Genomic DNA, 26,834 nt, shown 5'->3' with positions numbered 1-26,834 from the left:
TATTTTTAAATGAACAGAATGGTATGTACAACGTGATCCTGTTTGTGTTAAACCCCTCCCCCACAGTCTAGACAGATACCTACCACTGACAAGAGTGGCTCCCTCTGGGTGGAATTGGACGGGAATCAAGAGGATTTTCTTGACTTCATTGTGTACATCTTTTAAGGTCAAGAATTTCTGTATTACTTGTTTGAAAATGAATTTTAAAAAACAAATACAGTGTAATGGTTCAGTTAGCTTTTAGCATTGAATTTTTTTTTAAAGAGTTGTACTTATTTTGAAAGGGAGAGCATGAGCGGGGGGAAGGGCAGAGGGAGAAGAAGAGCCCACCGAGCAGGGAGCTCCATTTGGGGCTCCATCCCGGGACACTGAGACCATGACATGAGCCAAAGGCAGATGCTCAACCAACAGAGCCACCGAGGCACCCCAGGAACTTTTTTTTTTTTAATTCTGAGTTTGTCAGTGCGCTCTGATTCTGCAGCAAAGTAGCTTTATGGAGAGTATGGAGTTAGAAATCTGAAAAACAGAGTTCTAATCAAGATCAGTATGAATTTCATAACTACAAATATGTAACTTAATGTCCGTGTATATCAGGGAAGGCTGAGAGGCATAGTGGAAAGAGCTTTAGGCAGGGTTCACTCTTTATTCATCTCATTCATTTTAAAAAAAGGTACAAAAATATGTATTACATCATAGCTGGTATGCCAGGTTCCAGAGGGACAGTGGTAAATAAGATGGGGTTCTGTGCCCTCCGAGGTTACTATTTATTGATTTTGAGCATCTGTTCACCTCTTGAGTTCATTTCTCTATGCGTAAAAGATGTTGAGAATACCACCTGCCATATATTCCACAAGAATTACTGTTGTAGAGGCACCTGGGTGGCTCAGTCGGTTAAATATCTGCCTTCGGCTCAGGTCATGATCCCAGGGTCTTGGGATCAGGCCCCACATCCCGATCCCTGCTCAGCCAGAAATCTGCTGCTTCCTCTCCCTTGGCTCCTCCCCCCGCTCAGGCTCACCATCTCTCTCTCTCTCTCTCTCAAATAAATAAAATCCTTTTTTAAAAAAAGAATTACTGTTGTAGTGATCCATTGTTCTAATGTGGGGGTTGTGTTCCTGGGGTGTGCTGTGGGGGGGGAAATGGAAAACTGCCTAAAAATGGAAAACTGATTTATAGATGGCAGAGTAGGGTTCAGAATGATTGACCATCCCAGTGCTCTTTCTACAACCCTCAGGAGCTTTTTGCAACTTTTAGGGTCCTTTCTTTCTCTCTCCCATGGCAAGTGTGCTCCAAGCCCATCTAGAGTACTCAGTGTTAAGTGAAAGCAAACCTTGAATGTGTTCAGGTTTTGCTCAGGCTGGGTTCTTCCTTAGCAATCCTGACGTGCCATCTTCCTTCTTAAAATCCAGCCATCCAGTAACTCCCAACTATCATCTTCTTACAGTCATGGCCCCTCAACTCGATGAAAACTTTCTCAGGGGGTCTCATACAGCTTTATACCTTAGCTTATTATTATGATCCTTAATCTGTGTGAGTTACCCTCATGGTCCTTTGGGCAATACTTGACAACAGAGCTTGTAAGTAGTCTTTCAACTGAATTCCTGAACCAGTTGAATGAAAATATGATAGTCATAATACCTGACCAGCTAACTGGAGAATGAAGTCATGCTAATAAAATGAGGCAATAAATAGCAAATTTTGACAAATTTTTAAGTGTAATACATCAAGGAGGATGACTAAATGGAAAGCAGTGTGGGAGCTGATTCACATTTGAAATAGTTGGAAAACTGAATATTACTTCTTTTTTTCCTTTTTTTGCCTGGAGAGTCCCAGTGATGGAGGATAAAATCGTTGTTTTCAGTTTTTTGAAAGGCTGTAAAATGGAAAACATTGTATATTGCTCCAGACATCAGAACTTCTAGCACTGGAAGGAGGTAAAAGGGAAGCCGATTTCACCCAAGGCAGAACTTTCTAACTTTTAGAGCTGTCCAACAGTGGAGCGGGCTATCTCACTTGAGATAGCTCCCTGAAATTGGAACTGTGGAAATAGAAGTTGGAAGAGGGGGTGCCCGGGTGGCTCAGACTGTTAAGTGTCTGTGCTTGGGTGGGGTCATGATCTCCCTGGACTGGGATGGAGCTCCAGGTCGGCTCCTGGCTCAGCGGGGAGTCCGTTTCTCTTTCTCCTCTGGCCCCTGCTCCTGCTCCCTCTCTCTCAAATGAATAAATAAAATCTTAAAAAAAAAAAAAAAAAGAGAGAAAGTTGGAAGATCATTGCATGGAATGTACAAGAGCGAATTCCTGCCTGGGCAGAAGTTAGACTAATAACCTATAACGTGTCTTCCAATTCTAAAGTTTCTATGACTGTTCAGCTCCGGTAACTTGATGTTTGAATATAGCTGAGTTATTTTTGTAAAATAAAATTTTATCAGATAAATCAGCCAACTTAAAAAACTGTATGGTCAAATTCACAGTAGGTAAAAGGATAAAACGAGGACTGGGAAATCAGGTTTAAAACTGAAAATCCTGATACCATTGAAGGCCACTTGCAAAACTTTTTTTTTTTTTAAAGATTTTATTTATTTATTTGACAGAGAGATCACAAGTAGGCAGAGAGGCAGGCAGAGAGAGAGAGAGGAGGAAGCAGGCTCCCTGTCGAGCAGAGAGCCCGATGTGGGACTCGATCCCAGGACCCTGAGATCATGACCCGAGCCGAAGGCAGTGGCTTAACCCACTAAGCCACCCAGGCGCCCCCACTTGCAAAACTTTTAACAGAAAGGTGGAGGTGGTGTGTCTGTGCGTTCGCGCGCGTGTGAGTCGAGTCATGTGTCCGGGGCAAGTGACACTTGTAACCTAAGATGTTAATGTTCTAAATTCTTTTACTTCACACGGACTTGCACAGGCGTGTTTTTCACACCCAGCAGCAACCTGTGCAGAAGCGACGTCGCGGGCCAGTTGAGGAACGGTTTTCCGGAAGGCGCTTCGCGGTACCGCAGACGCCCCCGAACGCTCCAGCCGGTGGCCGACCGTGTGGGTAAAACCGAGGGGCCGCTTTGGCCGCCCGCGCGAACCACCAGTCCCAGGGGCCCCCGCGGCGCCGCGCACGCGCCATGGCGTGGCGGCAGCGCCGCCGCAGGACGCAGGGAAGCCAGCTAGCTAGTAGTGGCGGCGGCGGCGGCGGCGGCAGCGGCGGTAGCAGTTCGCGGCGACGGCGACGGTTCCGAGGCCGAGTGGCGGTGCGGCGAAACCTGGGTGCCCTCCTTCGTGTGATCCCCGTGGTGAGTGCGCGTCTCCGGTTAAGTCGCGCGGAGTGCGCGGCTCGCTGCCTGGCGGCCGGTCTGGTCTGGCCTAGGGCCGCAGCCTGCGCCTAATGGCCGGGCCACTCGGTGCAGATGACCCCTGGGCCCTGGGCCCTTCCCTCCCGTGTCGGTGGAAGTAGGGGTAGGGGGACACACGGTTAGGCCCAGGGGACAGATGTGGCGGCGCCCGCGGGCCAGGGCGGCCTGGGGCAGACGGGAGGGAGGGACGCGTGGGGGATGGGATGGGGACGGACCGAAGAACGGCGGGCGGCTTTGGGTGGGAGCCGCAGGCGAGCGACCTGGCAGGTGGAGAACTGAGCACAGGAGGCGAGAGGGAGGTGGACTATCTTCTGAGTGCCGCTGGTGAAGGTGTCAGCCTCGGGGATTCCTGACAAGCTGGACTCCTGGGTCTAGGGGCAGCCCGGCTTCGAAAAACACACACCCAGTATACTTGGCATCTTTCTACTTGCTGTTGGATGTCTTGGAAGTGAGAGACTGGTGGGTGCTTCCATCTCCTTTTCTTCAACTTCACCTTTTATTGACTGTCAAATTTAAATGGGTGCTGGCTGGGCAAACCATAGAAATAAACAGTGTTCTGTGTATAAGTCTGTGGGAAAACAGGCATGGTGATATGTTCAGATGAGAGCTAGGCCAAGGGAGGAATCTTTTTTATTTTAAAATCTGTGACAGGGGCGCCTGGGTGGCTCAGTGGGTTAAAGCCTCTGCCTTCGGCTCAGGTCATGATCCCGGGGTCCTGGGATCGAGCCCCACATCGGGCTCTCTGCTTGGCGTGGAGCCTGCTTCCTCCTCTCTCTCTCTGCCTGCCTCTCTGCCTACTTGTGATATCTGTCTGTCAAATAAATAAATAAAATCTTAAAAAACAAAATTGTGACAGAAGTTAGTTTGAGCACAGCTTTGAACTAGAAAGGATTTTAACCTGGGATTTTACCATTTGGTGGATTTTTATACGGGATTTTTGAAGTAGAATAGGGATAAAATCACATCTATTTTTATTACCTGGGAACTAATTTTTAGTTCTTTCAATTATGAACGTAGGCAGTGGAATTTACAATACCTGTGACTTTGTCACCAATAAAAATTATAAATATTTTTGTATCATGTTTACAGTTTTTGCAGATCTCTCAATATCATTTATGCTTATATTTTTTGAATTTATAGCATTATTAGATACACTGTTAGATCTTGTTATTTAATGTGATGATAAAGCCACACATATATTAACAAGTCATGATTTTTAAATAACTGTTCCATATAATTGGTTTCTTTCATGATTTCATATATTTAGTTATTTAAAAGCAATCTGAGGGGTGCCTGGTTGGCTTAGTCAGTAGAGTGTGCAACTCTTGATCTCGGGGCTGTGAGTTCAGTCCCCACGTTGCGTGTTGAGGTTATAATCAAATCAATAAAATCAAAATCAAAATCTGAAAGTCCATAGGCTTCATCAGACTACCAAAAAGATCCGTGGTACAAAAAAGATGAAGAACTCCTGAGGTAGAAGTAAGTGTTTGGTGATCTATAAATTGGCCTGAAAGATATTTGAATCTTTTTTTTTAAACTTTTTTTTTTTAAGGAAGAAGGCAAAGCAGATAGGATTATAGTATAGATAAAGAGGGAATTTTGTACACAGAAGTAAAAGAAGATTTGGCTGAGTCAGAATAATAATTTTGAAAGATAGACTGTAGATACTTCATTCAGTGTACTGGGGAATCAGCAAAATAGTCTGAGGAAAAAAGGGAAGTGAATACTTTGGCTCTTAGATTTTTGTAGGAAGGCACCGCCTAGTTCTAAGTGGTAGAAGCCTTCTAAGCTCTTGTGTAAGCCTGTGAAAAGAAATTTTAATGTGTGCTGGTTTTCTTCAAATCATATAGGTAGTGTGGCTTTTAAAGAGGGAGATACTCTTTTTTTTTTTTTTTTAAAGATTTTATTCATCTGAGGGGGAGAGAGACAAAATGAGTTTGGGGGGAGGGGCAGAGGAAGAAGCAGACTTCCCTTTGAGCAGGGAGTTGGGCGGAAGTGGGTCTCCATGTGGGGGTTGATCCCAGGACCTGGGTATCATGACCTGAGCCACTCAGGTGCCCCAAAGAGGGGGATATTCTAATTTTTTTTAATCTTTAAGTAAAAATCACATGATCTCTCTTCAGATATATTTCCTATTGCTGTTATTCTTTTCATATATGATAAAAAGTAAACGTGTAGGCGATAGAGTTGGGAGAATTGGTAAATCATTTTCTCAAAATCCCATTTTAAATTCTTACAGTTCAGCTTCATTTTAGCATCAGACTTCTCACTGACAGATCACTGTTGACATTTCTTTAGAATATGTGGGACTTGAAATTTGCAGCTGTTTGTAAAACACCTGTCAATACCTTGTGTGAGATTTTTTTTCCTCTAAAATAATAGCAATAGTGGGAAAACCATTGCAGCAAACTTTTTTTTTTTTTCCTGGAAAAAATAAAGCGGGGTATGGAAGAGTGAAGAAGAGTATTTTATGAAAAGATATTGGTGCTGAAATAGTTTATTCTGAATTGAACACACCATACGACAAAATCAGTGCCTTGGAGAGATATTGCCTGGTACTTTCTGTGTCCTTATGCTGCCTCCCTTATCATTCTTTGTTCCCTGCCCCTTTATTTTTTTTAATAGCATGTATTTATCTGATACCATATTATTTGTAAATTGGTTTTAAAATTTTTGCCTCCTCATTAGAATGTTAGGTCTGTGAGAATAGTGATTTTGTCTTTGCCACAGTGCTGGAATAGTGGCTGGCACATAACAGGTACTCAGTAAATACTTGATGAATGAGTAAATGAGTTAAATTATAAGACCTAGGTTATTTATTTCTAGGAATAAAATATCTATTTTAAAAATCTTACAGATCGGGTGCCTGGGTGGCTCAGTGGGTTAATCCTCTGCCTTTGTCTCAGGTCATGATCCCAGGGTCCTGGGATCAAGCCCCGAATTGGGTTCTCTGCTCGGCAGGGAGCCTGCTTCCCCCTCTATCTCTGCCTGCCTCTCTGCCTACTTGTGATCTCGCTCTCTGTCAAATAAATAAATAAAATCTAAAAAAAAAAAAAAAAAAAAAAAGTCTTACAGATAGTATCATGTATGCCGGTTGAATTTGAACCTTTTCATCTTACATTTTTAAAAGACAAATTATTTCCCAAACATTATGCCCTGCTATCATGGGCATTTGGTTTCTAATGGGAACTGATCATTCTTAGTACATGCTGCCATGTAGGTTTGATTATCCTGAATATCTTACAGTGATGTGATAAAAGGAAGGGTCTGTTGATGAAGTTCTTATTTTGTTAAGGTTCTTTTACTTTGTGATCCTAGGTTGGTATAAATGACACTGAATTTTTGACATGAGATTGATAAAAAAATTTTTTAATGTCTGACAGTATCAAAGTTAGTGAAGATGTCACTGAAAATGGTAATTTAGAAACTGCTGTAGGACAATTTCTATGTAGGACAGATTCTAAACAATGTAGGAATTTAAATGGGTATAGCTGCCTCAAGAGACAGCATTTGCAGTTATTTAGTAAAGTTGAAAATGGGCATACCCTACCTCATAATTTCACAGTTTCTGGAAAGCAATAAGAATGGGTGGAGGTGGTGCAAAGGGGATGATATCGTAAGTTTTCTTTAAATACTAAAAGCAATTATGATGATGTTAACAATTAATTCTAATACAAGTGCTAAGTCATCTTTGCACCTATTCCTATTTTCTGTTGATTTTGCTTTGAATCCATAACTTTTTTTTTTTTTAAGATTTTATTTATTTATTTGACAGAGAACACAAGTAGGAAGGGAGGCAGGCTTCCCGCTGAGCAGAGAACCCTATGCAGAGCTGGATTCCAGGACTCTGGGATCATGACCTGAGCCAAAGGCAGAAGCTTTAACCCACTGAGCCACCCAGGAGCCCCCATAACTTTTTTTAAAAAGTAATTTCTATGCTCACGTGGGGCTTGAGCTCTCGACCCTGAGATCAGGAGTTGCGTGATCTTCTTACTGAGCCAACCAGGCACCCCTGAATCCATAACTTTTAAGTATTGTTTCCCAACTCTTTGAAAAATTATAAGCCTACAGAGGAGTTGTAACAGTAGTATAATAATACCCTTGTACTCCTTACCTAGATTCCATAGTTGTTAACGTTTTGCTATGCTTGCTTTATGCACTAGTAGATACATTTCTTCCTGAACCACTTGCGAGTTAGGTATAGATACCATCAGGACACTTTACCCTCTAAGTACGGGTATGTATTTCCCAAGAACAAACACTTTCTTCCACATAATTGCAATTCAGTTGTCACCCTCAAGAAATTTAACATGGATATAATATTTTTCTTTAATATATAGTACCTATTCAAATTTCCCCAATAGTCCCAATACTGTCCCTAGATCCTTGGTTTTGTGTTTGATCCAAGATGCATTTAAGGGGCTTGCATTGCATTTAGTTGTCTGCTTGAATCTGGACTGGTTTTCCAGTCTTTTGGAGGGGCAGGGTGGAGGATGTTTTTCATGGTAGTAAGTATCCAAATGAGTTGTTTTGTAGGATGCCCCTCAATTTGGATTTGTCTGATTGTCTCTGCATGATCAGATTCAGGATAAACATTTTTGGTTGGAATGCTGTGTAGTTGATTTTAGGTCTCAAGTGTGTAACATCAGAGGCACTAGATGTCAATTTCATTATTGATGTAAGTTTGGTTATTTGAATAAAGTAGTATCTACTAGATTTATATTGTAAAGGGGCATTTTTCCTTTGTAATTAATAAGTAATCAGTAAAGTGATTTTTTTTTATGATTTTTTTTTAGAGAGAGAGAGTGTGCACTTGTGTGAATGGGAGGAGGGGGTGAGGGAGGTATTTCAAGCAGACTCCCCCACTAAGCATGGAGCCCAACATGGGGCTCAATCCCACAACCTCAAGATCAGTACCTAAGCCAAAATCAAAAATTTGACGCTCAACCAACCAAGCCACCCAGGTGCCTTTTATTATTATTTATTTATATATTATTTATTTATTATTATCATGTGCCCCCTTTTATTATTATTTTTTAATGTAAAAAATATTTTTTTCCCTTTTTAAAAAGATTTCATTTATTTGAGAGAGAGAGATAGAGACAGAACATGAGAGCAGGGAGGAGGCAGAGGGAGAGGGAGAAGCAGGCCATCACTGAGCCAAGTGCCTGATGCGAGGCTCAATCCCAGGATCCTGGGATCATGACCTGAGCCGAAGGCAGACACTCAACTGACTGAGCCACCCAGGTGTCCCCACATTATGTTTGTTTTGAACAGTACTGATTTAGGGGCACGTGGATGGCCCAGTTGGTTAAGTGTCCAACTCTTTGTTTTGGCTCAGGTCATGATATCAGGGTTAGGAGACCCAGCTGAGTGATGGGCTCATGCTCAGTATGGAGTCTGCTTGAGTTTCTCTCTCCCTCTGCTCCCCCTGACCCCGTGCTTGCTTCTGCTGTCTCTCTCTCTCTCAAATAAATCAATCTTTGAAGAAAACAGCACTGGTTTAACAAAATAGACCTTCACACCTGCACACAGAGTAATACATGGAATATGTGTTGGGGCTATACTCAGGAGTTTACGCTCAGTATTTATTCATTTCTCACTCTTCAGCCTGTCTTCTATATCGAAATATCAAACATAACAAATATTTTTATATCAAAATATGAAAGTTTCAGGGTCTAATGTGAAATTGTTTACAGAGCACTAATAAATGTTTGAGTGACCACTGTGCACACGGCATTCTGTCCATAAAGTAACTTGTTCTGGGGCACATGGGTGGCTCGGTCGCTTAGGTCTCCAGCTTATGTCATGATCTCACTGTGATGGGATCAAGTCCCATATTGGGCTCTGTGCTCAGTGCGGAGTCCGCTTCAGATTATTTCTCCCTCTCCTTCTCCCTCTCCTCTGCCTCCCTCTACTCCCCCTCTCCTTTCTAAAGTAAATAAAGAAAATGGGGAAAAAGTACGTTGTTCTGCTACACTTCAGCAGCTGAAGGGGCACATATTCTGTGTCTGGCTAATATGCATTCTGCTCCTGCATTGTGCCTTGCACCGTGCTAGATGCTTTACTTTCACTGACTTGCAAAATCCACACAACTACCCTATGAAGTAGGTTCTACTTCAAGAAGAAACTGAAACACATAGAGGTTAAGTAACTTGCCAAAGTCCTACAGTCTGTGGAAGGTAGGATTCCAACCCAGCAGGCTCAAACCAAAACCACCACACATTCCTGGGGCTTGCTCTCACAACCCTGAGACCATAACCCGAGCCAAAACCAAGAGTCTAAGGTTTAACCAACTGTGCCACCCACGCGCCCCTGGAGTGATTATTTTATTTTTTTAAAGATTTTATTTATTTATTTGACAGAGAGATCACAAGTAGGCAGAGAGGCAGGCAGAGAGGGAGAGAGGAGGAAGCAGGCTCCCTGCCGAGCAGAGAGCCCGATGCGGGACTCCATCCCAGGATCCTGAGATGATGACCTGAGCCAAAGGCAGCGGCTTAACCCACTGAGCCACCCAGGCGCCCTGGAGTGATTATTTTAAAACTTTATCTGACTCCAGGAGGTGCCTGGGTGGCTCAGAGTGTTAAGCCTCTGCCTTCAGCTCAGGTCATGGTCCCAGGGTCCTGGGATCGAGCCCCGCATCCGGTTCTCTGCTCAGCAGGAAGCCTGCTTCTCTTTTTCTGCCTGCTGCTCTGCCTACTTGTGATCTCTGTGTGTCAAATAAATAAAAATAAAATCTTAAAAAAAACTTTATCAGACTCCTGAATTGTTTATATAGAGGTACCAGTATAAAGTGTAAAGAAGATTTAGATTGGAGATACTACCACTGAACGGGAGAGTGGAAGATCAGGGAATGCTCTTTGAAGGAGGTGGCATTTGAGGTGGACTAAAAATCATAGATGTAATTGGCTCCAGGGCTGTTGGAGAAGGGCTCCAGGCAAAGGAATAAGCGGAACAAAGAAGAGGAATTTGTAAATTACATAGAATATCCAAGTCTTTTTTACTCTCTCTCTCTTTCTTTCTTTCTTAAATTCTGGCTAGTATGTTAGATCTCTGAAATGGAAAAATGGGAGGAAGGATTGTAAAGGTAGCTTGGAATGAAGAAATACGGAAAAATTGAGGCCACCCAGGCAATAGTATGTGATCATTTGCCTGCAGGTGTATCACTCCCTTCCTAGTGCTCTCTACAGTGAAATTGCTCACAGGGAACCTGAAGTCAATATTCTGAAGAAGAGCCAGAGAGGCAGCATGGGGAAATGAAGAGTGCGGGCTGTGAAACCAAACAAATGTAGTTTTATAATTCTCTGCTGCATGACAGCTGAATGGCTAGGCAGGAAGTTATTTGACTTTTCTAAATCTGATGCCTCGTCTGTAAAATGGGGGGTCATAGGACTGACTAATGACAGGAGCATATGAAAAGCTTCGGGAACATGCCTTTCGTTCAGTGATTGCTAGTTATCTTTTGGTGCTCCAGCTCTCTTGCATTCTGTTTTGCCTTGGTACCACATCCTTGACTTTAAAACAAGCCTTAGGGGCACCTGGGTGGCTCAGTAGGTTCAAGTCTCTGCCTTCGGCTTAGGTCATGATCCCAGGGTCCTGGGGTCGAGCCCCGCATCGTGTTCTGCTCAGCAGGGAGCCTGCTTCCTCCTTTCTGTCTGCCTGCCTCTCTGCCTACTTGTGATCTCTGTCTGTCAAATGAATAAATAAAAATCCTTAAAAACAAAACAAAACAAGCCTTAGTCTTCTGGTGCCTTCTTGGCCACTATTACAATGCTGTCACTTCTCACTTCACCCAGTTGGTTCTGCTGTGAGTTTGTGAGCTGCTTTCCAGTGATGACCCAGAGCGCTTCCCACCTTACAAGGTGATGCTGCCTCATAATGGCATTTGGAAAAATTACCCCTAATTATTGTAGAAAATAGAAGAGGGAAAGTGGATATATTCCTAATAGTTAGACTCTTTCCCTTTATTTAAAAAAATTAAAAAAAATTTTTTTTAGGATTGATTGGGTGGAGTTGGTTACACATTACTTTAGGATTCTTCAAGGTAAAGTATGATTTATTTTTTTCTTTTAATTTTAATTTTTTTGTAAAAGCCTGAAATAAGTGGAATCCCTCCTACTTGCTATGGAAAGACCAGTACTTGAAAGAAATTTTCTCAAATGGTTAATTAACTTTTTTTCCCTTCAACTTCTGTTTTTTCGCTGTAATTCCTTCCCTGGAGTTAATCTTTACATAGGCATGAAGGATTTTAGTTAGGTATTTTTTCACTATGAGCTGCCTAAACTTGTGTTTGCATATAATTATTTGTGGCTTTTGGCTCCTTAAATAATCCTAATTAAGGTATTTTCATTTTTAAAGAAACTAGGACCAAAAATTTCTGTATCATATATATATATATATATATATATATATATTTTTTTTTTTTTTTAAGATTTATTTGTTTATTTGACAGAGATCACAAGTAGGCAGAGAGAGGCAGGCAGAGAGAGAGGAGGAAACGGGCTCCTTCCTGAGCAGAGAGCCCGATGATGCGGGCTCCATCCCAGGGCCCTGGGACCACGACCTGGGCAGAAGGCAGAGGCTTTAACCCACTGAGCCACCCAGGCGCCCCTCATGTATACATTTTAGAAGAGGCTTCAGGTACTGAGATATTTGATTTTTTGTTTTTATTTTTGTTTTTTCTTTTTTTTTTTTAATTTTTAAAAAATATTTTATTTTATTTATTTATCTTTTAAAGATTTTACTTATTTATTCAAGAGACAGAGATCACACGTAGGCAGAGAGAAGGGGGAAGAAGGCTCCCTGCTAAGCAGGGAGGCTGATGCAGGGCCTGAGCCTAAGGCAGAGGCTTTAACCCACTGAGCCACACAAGCGCCCCAAAGATTTTACTTATTTTTATTTGAGAGAGAGTGTGAGAGAGAGCATGAGAGGGGAGAAGGTCAGAGGGAGAAGCAGACTCCCCATGGAGCTGGGAGCCCGATGTGGGACTCGATCCTGGGGCTCCAGGATAGTGACCTGACCTGAAGGCAGTTGCATAACCAACTGAGCCACCCAGACACCCTTTCTTTTTTTTCTTTTTTTTTTTTAAATTTTAACTAGGCTTTACACCCAGTGTGGGGCTCCAACTCAAAACACTGAGATTTAGAATTGCATCGTCTACAGACTGAGCCAGCCAGGCTTCTCTCTTGTTTTTAAATTATAGTTAACTAAAATTTCTTTCTTTATGCTTACTCTATTTTTCTCATTTTTTGGAATATGTTTCAATATATATTGGCACTTTGTAAAAACATTTTCAGTAGGGGAGTTTTTCATTGTTCCTAAGCTGAAACCCAGTTTTTTGTTTTCTTTTTTTAAATTTATTTATTTAAGTAATGAGCCCCACCCAGTGTGGGGCTCAAACTCCTCACCCTGAGATGAGGAATTGCATGTTCTTCCAGCTGAGCTAGCCAGACTCTGAAACCCAATTTTGAACTATTTGTTGATACTTCGAGTTGTCATTTTTAATATGTATAAATGAATAGTTGAGCGTATGTTTAAAAGAAAAGCATAGCTTAATGCTAGTAGTATAATTATGTATATATTTATATATATTTATATACGTATATATTTTATATATATATATATATCAGGCCAAAATTATCTTTGTATACAACTTTTTTGTATGCCATTTTTAAAATGTAAGGCTTTAAGCCCACTGTTGTAACTGTAAAAGCAGGCAAGATGTCTGCTCATTAATCTGTCTGTCCGAGAGGGTGCTTGCATGGTCTTGCTCCGTTGTAATGCCAGTACACCCACACTAGAGACTAGCGGGAAGCATGTCGTCAAACATGCTCATTCTTCCTTTTTTTTCTACTTACTAATTTATGTTTTCAGTTTATTTTCGATGAGTCTTTGAAAGAATTGAAATTGGAAAATTTAAAGGACAAAAGTATTAGTTAAGGGATATTAGCCTTTTTCTCTTTTTACAGAATTAGAGTCAAATTATCTTCCTAAGCTGTCTTAATTTTATCCAAATATGTATATTTTTAAAGTTTTTAGGACTTAGGCTAAACTCATCTTTTTTTTTTTTTTTTAAGGTTTTATTTATTTGAGAGAGAGAGAAGGAGCAAGGGGAGAAGCAGAGGGAGTGAGAGAAAGGGAGACGCAGACTCCCTGCTGTGCAGAGAGCCCAACGCAGGGCTTGATATCGGCCCCTGGGATCATGACCTGAGCGAAGGCAGACACTTTACTGAGCCACACAGGTGCCCCAAATGCATCTATTTTTAACACCCTCCGAACTGTCTCCTTTCATTTTCTAATGCAAAACTTTAACCCCAGCTGTCAATTTTACTTCCATTATTTATAAATCATGACACCCGACAAAAATACATTAGATCTAAAAGTCACAAGGCAGAATTGCAAAATGTTTACAAATACAGATTTCTGTATTGAAAAGCTTAAGAAAGAGTAGGTGAATTCTTTTTGCAGAATTATTTCATCTTTAGTACCTCCTTTAGAACCCAAGGAGTCTTTGAGTCCTCTAAAACCAAGTGTTTTTTTTAAAGATTTATTTATTTATTTATTTGACAGAGAGAGAGATCACAAGTAGGCAGAGAGGCAGGCAGAGAGAGAGAGAGAGAGAGGAGGAAGCAGGCTCCCTGCTGAGCAGAGAGCCCGATGCGGGACTCGATCCCAGGACCCTGAGATCATGACCTGAGCCGAAGGCAGCGGCTTAACCCACTGAGCCACCCAGGTGCCCCCCAAGTGTTTTTTAATATCTAACTATTCAGGGTTGTAATGGGCCAACTTGAATTCTGATTTTCTGTTGCATCATTAATAACTAGCAATTATTGAGTTCTTTCTGTTTTTGTAAGCATTAAGTAAACTAGTTAAAATTACGCCTTTCATAGTTCTATGGAGGCATCCTAACAGTTGATTTCTTTTTGAAAAACTTCCTTCAGCTCAGGTCATGATCCCAGGGTCCTGGGATCGAGGCCCACATCGGGGCGGGGGTGGGGGGACCTTATAGAGTTTCCTTTAAGGTAAAACACAGTCAGTGATAATAATGTTGCTTGAAGTTTGGTAATATTTATAATTTTATCAGATACCATTCTGGTAAATGCAATGAAATGAACATGACAGCCTGCTGTTTATATATCTTCCCTAATTTTTAGGGTGGACTCTTGAAACTCTTGGATCTTGAAACAGGCTTTACCAGTATTACAGCTCAGCAAAAAAAAAATGCAGCTGAAGCTCAAAGTTCTCTTTCTGCTCTTCTGTTTGGTTGTTTTGTATACTCACTGTATTCATGGGGGAAGCTGTGTTTATCCAGGGGACTAAAGCTTCCTCAAAGCTTGTGAGGTGGTGAAATCTTTCTCTCAAAATTTCTCAGAGGGTTCTAAGGATTTTAGGTTTTTTAAGAATCATTTGGTTTATCTTAAGCTCCTGGTTTGTATATGTCTTAGTGAGTTGTCATTAGAGATTGTTAAATAGGAGGAAATTAGATTTGGTGGTATTTAATTTCAGACTATTAAAGTAATGGAGATTTATCTAATTGTGAAAGTTCCTGATACCCATTTCTAGATTGGGTGCATATTTTTGCACAATTTATTGCCTCTGGGAAATCGAAGGACATCATTGCACTTCTGCTTATTGGTATGTAGCTTGTTATTGTTGAACTGTGTCCAGAAGTACTGTCCTTTTTGTTGCACTTGAAAACTTTCACTTTTTTAAAAAAAAGATTTTATTTATTTATTTGACTGATAGACAGCGAGAGAGGGAACGCATGCCGGTGGAGTGGGAGAAGGAGAAGCAGGCTTCCCACTGAGCAGGCAGCCTGATGTGGGGCTGGATCCCAGGAGGATCATGACCGAGCTGAAGGCAGACATTTAATGACTGAGCCACCCAGGCACCCCTCACAGTGTTAATATATAATTGTTTACAGAATTTGGTCCCGAGTGTTTTAAGTAATTGCACTACTTACTGCCAAGTTTTTATTATATTCTCTCTCTCTCTCTTTTTTTTTTTTTTAAAGTTATTTATTTATTTATTTATTTGACACACAGAGATCACAAGTAGGCAGAGAGCAGGCAGAGATAGAGGCGGGGGGCGGGGGAAGCAGGCTCCCTGCTGAGCAGAGAGCCTGATGCGAGAATCAATCCCAGGACCCTGAGATGAAGGCAGAGGCTTAACCCACTGAGCCACCCAGGCGACTGTCTAAAATAAATCTTAAACAAACAAACAAACAAACAAAAACTAAAAACAATGCAGAAAAAGGGCCCTTGGCGCTCTCAGTCAGAAGAGCATGTGGCTTATTATCTTGGGGTTGTGAGTTCGAGCCCCATGTTGGGTATAGAGAGTACTAACAAAAATAAATATAAACTTAAAAAAGAAGTGCAAAAAATGAAAGCTTTTCTTCCCCACATATACATGCACATATTATATGTTTTGGAATTTTTTCTTTTTCTTTTTTTTCCAGAAATTATACTTAACACTTGTGCTTGCATAGTGCTTTACAGATATTAACTTGTTGTTGTTTTGTGGGGGGAGGGAGAGTGGGAAAGAGTATGAACATACCTTACGAATTGGATTCTCTTTTATATACACTTGAAGATGCAAAAACTGAGGCAAGGAGAAGTAATTACCAAAGGTTGCACAGCTAGTGAGTGGCAAAGCTGAGATTTGAGTCCAGGTAGTTTTGCTTGAGTGTTGTGTTTTAGATGCCTCTGGGTCTTACCATGCATAGTGTTCTGCACTGTGCTTTTTTCTTGTAATGGTAGGTAATGGACCTCTGTACTTCTGTCTCCTTAACAATTGTGTAGTATTCTATGGCAGAGGTGTACCATAACTTACTTAGTGTCTTTCGAACCTAATCTTGTTTAATATTGCCAGTTACATTAGTAATGGTTTCAAGTAATACTTTAAAAAGTCAAGGTTTTTGGGGCGCCTGGGTGGCTCAGTGGGTTAAAGCCTCTGCCTTCAGCTCAGGTCATGATCCCAAGGTCCTGGGATCGAGCCCCACATCGGACTCTCTGCTCAGCAGGGAGCCTGCTTCCTCCTCTCTCTGCCTGCCTCTCTGCCTACTTATGTTCTCTGTCTGTCAAATAAATAAATAAAATCTTTAAAAAAAATAAAAAAAAAATTAAAAGTCAAGGTTTTTGAACTGGAACAAGTAAGGATACGTTAGTATTTACTAAGTAATGTATATTTGCTGTCCAGGTATTTTGATATTCTCTCATTGGAGTTACATAATAAAATCCAAGCTTAACCCATAAGCTGTTGGGTATGCATGAATTTCATTATTTTTGCGGTCAGTCTGTCTTCTTTAGTTGTGGAAGATTTGTAGTGTATTGGGGGTAGATTGACATCTGTTTGGGTTTTATTTACTTTGGCAGGATCTTGAATTTTGGTGTCAAAACAAGAAATCTGGCATAGTGTTAACTTGAGATGTAGATACACTCTGGCTTTATAGTACTTGCATTTCAAGGTAGGGTGCATTTCCATTCCTTGTTCTTGTGCCAGGAAGAGTTGGTACTAAGTCCTTTTTTTTCCCTACAATGTTTTACCCTTATTTCAAATATACCAACTGAAGATGTTAACGTATCATTGTTTCCTTTTTTTCCTTAGTGGTAGTTATTTTTTAAGTGTGAGGAAATATCTTTTTTAGTACAGTAATAATTATTTCAGGTATGCCTGTTAGAAAAATAGTAGATATTTTCAGCTTAACTTTAGTTACTGTTCTTTAATCATTTTGGAACTGGTTAGAAGTTGCTTGGCTGATTCCTAACTAGCTCATTGCTCGTTATCATTCAGTCCTTTATTGATTAACTTTATGTAAATGTAGACATTAAATCAGACTGCTAGACACCAGTTTGTCTGCTAAGGAGTGGGGGTACCAAGATGACTATCTCCCTACTTCAGGGAAGGGAATTTTGTTGAGAAAACAACATTTTGTTGCTAACAGTATAAAATGCTGTGATAGAGATGAGGCCAAATGAGAAAGTATGAGAATGGTCAGGAAAGGCTCCTTGGTTTGAGCTAGGCTCCGATCCCTAAGTGAGATTTAACTGGCCAATTACAAGAGTGGGCAAAGGATTCTAAATAGAGGGTATATAGAAATATGATTTGTGGAAACAGTTCAAAATTGTTATTATCATGTACAGTATGAGAACACGGGCCCCTCAAGGGCAGACCTTACCCGTCCTGTTCATGAGTTCCTAGCACATTGTTAGATGATTAACAAACATTTGTTGAATGAATGAGTGAAGGAATTGTAGTAAGCTTACTGTACTTGTCTGTCCATTTTTCGGAAAGAAATGAGTTCATTATTTTTTAATACCTAACGATTTTTAGGTCATATAATTAATAAAACATAAAATAAGTAATAAACTGTTACTGCACTGAAGGAGGTTAAATCTTCTAAGGGGACACGCTTAGACAAATCCTTGTAATTCAAGATGGTTATTTATATTTACAAAACCTATTTGCAAGGGATATCTATCTCATATGGGTTGGTTGGATTCCTGAAAAGTGGTGGGTAGTTAAAATAAATCCTCAAATTTAAAATATTTGATTGATAAAATGTAGGCGGTAACATTGTGGCAGGTAGGTCATTAGTAATTGGCAGTCATGTCCTTTTTTTGCCATATCAGGTTAATATGAATATTATGTAAGCACTGTTGTTCCTATGTAATGAACAACAGAAAAAGTAACTGGCAGTTCTGTCAGGGTGTAGGCATCAGTATCAAAATGTTTCCCATGCTTACTTCTTGAGTAACATCATGATTTTTCCCAAATCTGCATGCTACTTGTACTGTTATTGGTCTTTTTTTTGTGGACACAATTTGAAAATATTTTTCAAGAAGCTTTATGTTGGGCCAGCTGGGTGGTTTAGTCAGTTAAGCCTCTGCCTTTGGCTCAGGTCATGATCCTGGGGTCCTGCATCGGGCTCCCTCCTCAGCGGGGAGTCTGCTTCTCCCTCTCCCTCCGCTGCTCCCCTTGCTTGTTCTTTCTCTTCTGTTCTCTCTCCTGCTCTCTGTCAAATAAATAAATAAAAACCTTAAAAAAACAAACCAAGAAGCTCTATGTAATTACCATAATGAAGGGCTAACACCTCAAAAGCAACTTAAATATAGTAAAAACAAAGCAATGTTATGAAACCTAGCTAGCTACTACTTGCAGAAGTTGCTGGGTTTGGGGCACCTGGGTGGCTCAGTTAAGTGTCCAGCTCTTGGTTTCAGCTCAGGTTATGGTTTCAAGGTCTTGAGATCAAGCCCCTCTTGGGGTTTTGTGCTGAATGTGGAGGCTGCTTAAGATTCTCTCTCTCCCCCTCTGTCCCTCTCCCGGCTTGCACTCTCTGTCTCTCTAAATAAATAAATAAATAAATTTTTTTTAAAAAGCTGCTGGGTTTGAAGCCTGCTATCCTTTAATTAAAAGGAGGGATTGGGGCGCCTGGGTGGCTCAGTGGGTTAAGCCGCTGCCTTCGGCTCAGGTCATGATCTCGGGGTCCTGGGATCGAGTCCCACATTGGTCTCTCTGCTCAGCAGGGAGCCTGTTTCCCCCTCTCTCTCTGCCTCTCTGCCTACTTGTGATCTCTCTCTGTCAAATAAATAAATAAAATCTTAAAAAAAAAAAGAGAGAGAGATTAGCCAAGTGTTAGAGAAGTGTTGAAGACAAATTGGCACCTTGCTTAGATTTTCTCCATGATGTAAATAGAAGGACTAAAAGAGACTTGAAATGGGGTAGCTTTTGGGATGCCCAGGTGCCTCATTCAGTCATGTATCCTACTTTTTATCTCCACTCATGTCTTGATCCAAGGGTCATGAGTTTAGGCCACATGCTGGGCTCCAAAAAAAGAAAAGAAAAAGAAAGTGGAGTAACTTTCCTACTTCGTGGTTCATTGTTATTTAGTGTCATAAAGGAGGAAGGGACTCACTCTGTTGGTGGGAGCAGTTCCCCTAGAGCTTCACAGAGGGAAGAGATTTGGGGGCTGGGCCTTGAAGGATAAATCTGAGTTCATTTGAACATAAGGAAGCTGTGGGCCTTTCGGGCCGGTATACTAGCATCTGCTCCTGTTGGGCGACTTTAGGATGCAGTATGTAGTATGCTTTTGGGGAAGTGAAGAAATGGTGGGAGATGAGCTGGAAAATGGAAAAAGAGGGATTTAAGGAATTAATCTCCAGTAACTTTTTCTAAGCTTTGTTGTATCATATCTTTCATAGAATTTGAGGGAATATAGGTTATTTATTTAGTCTTGAAGTCCAACTAAACCTGACTTTGTCAGACAGTTTGAAACTTCCAAAGAAAGGGGGACTCGTCCAGATGCTGACCCGCATATTAATAGTTTTCCGAAGATTGGGGTGATTACAGGTGGCCTTGACTGTGAATTAAGCACTCAGATGGCATAGTGGTAAAAGCTTGGTGAGCCACATGTACTTGGATTCTGCTCTCAGCTTTGCCCGTTAACAAACTTGACCTGGGCAGATCCTTTAATTTCCTCTCCACACCTGTGAAATGTTGGTAAGAATACCTGCCTGGGCGCCTGGGTAGCTCAGTTGGTTAAGCGACTGCCTTCAGCTCGGGTCATGATCCTGGAGTCCCCGGATCGAGTCCCACATTGGGCTCCCAGCTCCGTGGGGAGTCTGCTTCTCCCTCTGACCTTCTCCTCGCTCATGCTCTCTCTCACAAATAAATAAGTAAAACATTAAAAAAAAAAAGAATACCTGCCTTTCAGGGGTGTTACACAGATGAGAGGAGAATATCTGTGTTCAAGCCCCTGATCGGTGCCGAGTTCATGACTAGCCTGAAATGTGTGGTAGCTCTTCTTTTCTTACCTTTCTTTCTTTCCTTTTTTTTTTTTTTTTAAAGATTTTATTAATTTATTTGTCAGAGAGAGAGCGAGAGCACATGCGGGGGGGGTGGGAGCAGCAAGCAGAGGGGGGAAGCAGGCTCCCTGCTGAGCAAGGAGCCCCTTGCAGCACTCCATCCCAGGACCCTGAGATCATGACCTGAGCCAAAGGCAGACACTTAACCAAATGAGCCACCCAGGCGCCCCAGTTATTGTTCTTTTAATTTCCTAAGCATGGATATATTTTACTACCACCAGTTAAAATTCTCTTCAAGTTCAGCCATTGCTATTTATAATGCCTTTTAAGAGAGTTTGCTATGAAATGGAAACTAATGTAAAAACAGATTTTTCTTAAACATTCTGGCTAGGAAGTGTATTTGCCTTGGTTCACTTGACCAGGAATTAGTACAAAATGTAATGTGCCTGTGGAAATTTTGTTATGAAGTATCCGTGTTTCATTTTTGATCACAGTAAATGGAGGCAGAACATGTTTTTAGTGTGATAGTTTAAACACTAAAATATGTCGGGGCACCTGGCTGACTCTGTTGGAAGAGCATGCAACTCTTGATCTCGGGGTTGTAAGTTCAAGCCACACGCTGGGTGTAAAGGTTACTTAAAAATAAAATCTTAAAAAAAAATGAACACTAAAATGTGTTACCAGCTGTTAACCGATTCTGGAACATCATATGATAGCTGGTAATCCTTTTTCTAGACGGTGGTTGCTGAAGATTGTGATAAATTACCGTGTTCAAACGTTTTCTCAAGTTAGTATACTTTTTTTTTTAACTGAAAAAAAGTTGCTAAATTGAATTCTTGGACTTTGAAGTGTATTGTGTAATTTTTAAAAAATTATACTTTATTTATTTTTAGAACAGGTTAAGATTTACAGAAAAACTGAGAGGATAACACAAGGAGTTCCTGTATATGCCCAGCACCAAGTTGCCCTTACTACTAACATCTTAAATTAACAGGGTATATTTGTTACAAGTAGTGAACCACTGTTGACACATCATTGTTAACTAAAGCTTATGTTAGATTTCCTTGGTTTTCACCTGATGTCCTCTTTCTGTTCTAGGATCCCATATTATATTTAGTTGTCATTACCTCTGTAATTTTTAATCAGATCTTTTTAAATTAGGCACATTAACATATTTGCAAAGCATGCTTTGTTCTCAAATTTTAAAGCCACACTTGCGTGTGGAATTTATGTTGCTAAAAATTCTCTTAGGCTGAAGATTGTTGGCCTTTAGTTTCACTTTTAATAAGCCTTTTACAAGTGTAGTTTCTACAGTCTTAGCAAGTAGTCTAACCTGTTTAGTTAAGACTTCAATGCTTCCCACTTAGTTTCGTGGAGAGGTTCATTTTGGTTAGTTCTCTTATGCGATGGACATGGAGCTGTGTCCCCTTGAAATGATAGACATCACCTTTTAATTGACAAGAAGAACGACGTCTTGCACTGTGTGGTCATTTACACTTCCCAGTCACCTCATATGAACTATACAACTTAGCATATGAGAGGGACAAGGACACTCCAGTTTTGAAGGTGCGGAAACAGAAGCTTAGGTGAAGTGACTAAGCTGCCAGTAGGTAACACTGCCAGTAGGTGTCAAAGCGCAGCCTTAAATGCCTCAGATCTTCTGACCCCAGTTTTGGTGTCCTTTTTGCTATGTTGTTTGATGTAGTCTCTAAAATGAGAAAGTAGCAGGTGGTCTTCTCTCGTATAATATGGACTGTCTCACAAAATTACTCCTGGATTTATTAGATTAATTTATTTACTTGAAGTCTAGCTGTTAAAGTGTAGAACCATTAGATACCTATCATTATCTTGGGATCCCTTTAATTAGAAATCTTCAACAGAGAAAAAACATGAAACATGATTCTCATTCCATAAAACATTTGAAATCATCTTTCCCCTAGTATAGAGTCCTTCTCTTGAGTCATAAGAGTTCATTCAGGCATAGTTGCTAGCATTTGTAATATGTGTATCCTCCTTAGAGCATATGTCCTAGGTCACACATTTCAGGCTGTTCTTCCTCTTTATGCTCTGCATCAGATTAGGTATGCTTCTTATCAGGAATTGGCAAACTTCTTCTGTAAAGGGCCAGATAGTAACTATTTTAGGCTTTGGGGGCCATGTGGACTCTGGAAGTCTCTGGCAACTATTTAGCTCTGCCAATGTAGCATGAAAACAGCCATAGAACATAGAACATAGAACATAGCCATGCCAAATCAAGAGGCATGGCTGTGTTCCAATAAAACTTTATAGAATCAGGCCCCTAGCTGAATTTGGGCCATAAGCTATAGTTACAGTCTGCCAGGCCCAGCTCTATACCATAGACACAGAAACCCATTGTGCTTTACTTCTGCAACTAAAATCTTCCCACTGTTCTCTCACTGATATGTTTTCATAACATGAGTTGAAAAGCTTAACATTTGGTTTAATGTGCATGGTTTATAATGAATTTTATTTTTGTAGAAAATGTGGTAAGTGAAACTGAAGTTACAGATTTTCAGAGTCTAATTTTTGACTACACAAAGAAATGATCTCCCTTGGAAAATGCTTGCAAATTTCAGGAAAAAATTGTTTGTTATTGTTAGATATGTTAGTGCCTAATATTAATGTAAAATCTTTTATTTTACTTATGTTCTTTTTTGCAGAGCAACTTGTGACAATGCAGTTACCAAATATATATGAACACTTCTTTGTGTGCTTGTGGTATTCAGGAATAGGGTTACATCCATCTAAAAGATATTCTCAGCCTTTGAGGGGACCTGTCATTTTTGCTGGAAAGACAGGATACAGACATCAAAAATGAAAACAAAAATAAAAAGTTTCAAATTAGTAGTATGGATAAGCAGTGCTTTAAGAGTTCAGAGTTGGGGGCGCCTGGGTGGCTCAGTGGGTTAAAGCCTCTGCCTTCTGCTCATGTCATGATCCCAGGGTCCTGGGGTATAGCCCCACAGCATCGGGGTCTAGCCCCACAGCATCAGGCTCTCTACTCAGCAGGGAGCCTGCTTCCTCCTCTCTCTCTGCCTGCCTCTCTGCCTACTTGTGATCTCTGTCTGTCAAATAAATAAATAAACAAAATCTTTAAAAAAAAAAAAGAGTTCAGAGTTGGAATTTATCACTGGGGCCGTACTATATGGTTGGGAAGGAAGGTTTTATAGAGCCAGGCTTTGGAAATTAGAATAAGTAAGTAATTAAGATGAGGTCTGATGTAAATAACAATGAATATAATACTAGGGTGCCTGGGTGGCTCATTTGGTTAAACAGCTGCCTTTGGCTCAGGTCGTGATCTTGGGGTGTGGGATCGAGTCCCACATCGGGTTCCTTGCTCAGTGGGAAGCCTGCTTCTCCCTCTCTGTTGCTCCCCCTGCTTGTGCTCTCTCACTCTCTTTTTCTGTCAAATAAATAAATAAATAAATTCTTAAAAAAATACTATGAAGGTGAATTAAAAATAAAAATGAAAAGGCGGATTTAGCTGGAACAAGTGATTTTATATAGGAAAATTGTGAGATAGGAGTAGAAGTGTGGGTTAAGGCAAGATTGGTCCTTGAATATTAGGCTAAGGAGTTTGGAAACTGTCTTCTGTGAAGTAAGGAATAAACGAAGAATTTGAACACCTTTGTTTTTCCTTTAAGCCTTTCATGAACCTTCCAGGTATTATTGTTAAAGTTTTCAGTATTGTGTGGTTATTTTAGTTAACATTTAATGATGGTTTCATGCTGTTCACCTCTTCTTTTCTCATCCACCAAAGACTGTATTCCTGTTCTTCCTATGTTATATCTACTCTGGTTATGAAATCTCTAACTAGAGTATGTTACTGAAATACCTCTTATTCATTCATATATTTATTTACCCAATATGGACTGAATGCTTGTGATTTGACAGGTTTTGTTCTAGTCAGTGCAGATTTGTCAGGGAACAAATTAGGCAAAAATATCTCTTTCTGTGGAGAGGGAATATGAATGTGTGACAGGGTAGGGGCTGACATTTTAGATAACGTGTCCAAGAAAACCTCATTGAAGAAGACCACTTTTTTTTTTAAATTTTATTTTTTTCAGTGTTCCAAGATTCATTGTTTATGCACCACACCCAGTGCTCCATGTCTTCCTTAATACCCACCACCAGGCTCACCCATCCCCCCACCCCTCTTCCCTTCCGGTACCCTCAGTTTGTCTCTCAGAGTCCACAGTCTCTCATGCTTCATCTCCCCTTCCAATTTCCCCCAATTCACTTTTCCTTTCCTTCTTTTAATGTCCTCCATGTTATTCCTTATGCTCCACAAGTGAAATCTTAAGATAATTGACTTTCTCTGCTTGACTTATTTCACTTAGCATAATCTCCTCCAGTTCCATCCATGTTGATACAAAAGTTGGGTATTAATCCCTTCTGATGGAGACCTAATATTCCATTGTATATATGGATTGTAACTTCTTTATCCATTTGTCAGTTGAAGGGCATCTTGGATCTTTCCACAATTTGGCGATTATGGCCATTGTTGCTATGAACATTGGGGTTCATATGGCCCTTCTTTTCACTACATCTGTATCTTTGGGGTAAATAAATACCCAGTAGTGCAATTGCAGGGTCATAGGGTAGCTCTATTTTTAATTTCTTAAGGAATTTCCACACTTTTCCAAAGTGGCTGCACCAACTTGCATTCCCACCAACAGTGTAAGAGGGTTCCCCTTTCTCCATATCCTCTCCAACACTTACTGTTTCCTGTCTTATTAATTCTGGCCATTCTAACTGGTGTGAGGTGGTATCTTAGTGTGATTTTGATTTGAATCTCCCTAAAGGCTAGTGATGATGAACATTTTTTCATGCGTCTGTTAGCCATTTGTATGTCTTCTTTGGAGAAATGTCTGTTCATGTCTTCTCCCCATTTTTTGACGTAATTATTGTTTTTTGAGTGTGAGTTTGAGGAGTTCTCTATAGATCTTGGATATCAGCCATTTGTCTGTAGTGTCATTTGTGAATATTTTCTCCCATTTCGTGGGTTGCCTCTTTGTTTTGTTGACTATTTCCTTTTCTGTGCAGAAGGTTTTTATTTTGATGAAGTCTCAAAAGTTGGTTTTTGCTTTAGTTTCCTTTGCCTTTGGAGATGTGTCTTGAAAGAAATAGTGGCTGATGTCAAAGAGGTTATTACTGCCTATGTTCTTCTCTAGGATTTTGATAGATTCCTGGCTCATGTTGAGGTCTTTTATCCATTTATCTTTGTGAATGGTGTAAGAAAATGGTCAAGTTTCATTCTTCTATACATAGCTGTCCAATTTTCCCAGCACCATTTATTGAAGAGGCTATCTTTTTTCCACTGGATTATTTTTTCCTGCATTGTCGAAGATTAGTTGAGTTGCAGGTCCATATCTGGACTCTCTCTGTTCCACTGGTCTGTGTGTCTGTTTTTGTGCCAGTACCATGCTCTCTTGGTGATCACAGCTTTGTAGTAAAGCTTGAAATCAGGCAATGTGATGCCCCCAGCTTTTTCTTTTTCGATATTTCCTTAGCAATTGGGGTCTTTTCCGATTCCAAATAAATTTTAGGATTATTTGCTCCAGTATTTTGAAAAATGTCGGTAGAATTTTGATCGGGATGGCATTGAAAGTATAGGTGGTCTGGGCAGTATAAACATTTAACAACGTTTATTGTTCCGATCCATGAGCATGGAATGCTTTTCCATCTTTTTATGTTTTTGAAGAAGACCACTCTTGAGTAAAAAGTCCTAAAGGAAGTAAGAGATTTGGGTGGAGACCAAGTGTGAAGGTACAGAGGTGAAAGTATACCTGGCAAGTCTGAGAACGCAGATGGAGCAGTAGGAAAGGGGGGCCAATAGTACAGTGATTATATGCCCTTGTTTGCATCTCTTAATCTTGATGACATATTATTAATAGTGCCCACTTTCACTCCTACCTAGTAGTGTCTTGGTTTGAATGGCAAATTATAAGGTCTTATGGTTATAGAGGTGAGATCAGAGAGGTAAGGAAGGTGGAGGCAGACCATGGAGAACTGAAAAAAGAAGCTTTTGGAGGATTTTTGGCACAAGTGTGATATGATTTGACTTGGGCTAATAGGGTCATTCTGGCTCCTGTGTTGAGAGTAGAATAGGAGCAAGGACTGAAGCAAAATGAGGAGGCTGTTGCAATGATCCCAGCTGAGAGATATGGTACTTTGGACCAGCGTGGTAATTAGCAATAGAAACGATGGTAAGTAGGTATATTCTGGGTGTGTTTTGGAGGTAGAGTCATCAGGAGTTGATAATCGGTGTAAGAAAAAGAAGGAAGTCGAGAACGACGGAAAAGTTTTCTGCCTAAACAGTTGGAAAGATGGAATTACCATTGACTGAGATGGGGAAGCCTGGGATTTAAAGAGGTTTTTCTTGGGGGGAGTGGAGGGAGATGAGTGCAGTTTTGGACATGTTAAGTTTGAGATGCCAGTTAGACAACCCACAGGAGCTGTTGAGTGGGTAGTTGCAAATTTGGATCTGGCATTTAGGAGAAAGGTAAAGTCTGGAGATAACTAATTTGGGAGCTGTCAGCATTTTGATGGTTCTTAAGGCATGAGATGGAATGAGATTGCCTAGTGCTGGGTAAAGATAGAAAAGGAAAGGTCTAAAGACTGGGTTTAAGGGTAGGGTACTCCGGTGTTTTGAAGTCAGGGAGATGAGTGGGAA

At 40.6% G+C, this 26,834-nt stretch overlaps 1 protein-coding gene across 4 annotated transcripts in view; it reads left to right on the top strand.

Annotated features, from left to right (window-relative positions):
• Positions 1 to 3,183: 3,183 nt before the first annotated feature.
• GAPVD1 (GTPase activating protein and VPS9 domains 1) overlaps positions 3,184 to 26,834 on the top strand; it is a 74,770-nt gene continuing 51,119 nt past the window's right edge. For all 4 annotated transcript variants that reach the window (XM_044264910.1, XM_044264907.1, XM_044264909.1 and 1 more), the window contains exon 1: positions 3,184 to 3,275. The gene's annotated coding sequence lies outside the window, so the exon portion shown is untranslated. The remainder of the gene's footprint in view (positions 3,276 to 26,834) is intronic.

Source organism: Neovison vison, chromosome 9 (assembly GCF_020171115.1).
Source record: "Neovison vison isolate M4711 chromosome 9, ASM_NN_V1, whole genome shotgun sequence".
NCBI classification, from domain to species: Eukaryota; Metazoa; Chordata; class Mammalia; order Carnivora; family Mustelidae; genus Neogale; species Neogale vison.
Note: the sequence above shows the minus strand (reverse complement) of the source record. Positions and strands in the feature narration are given on the sequence as shown.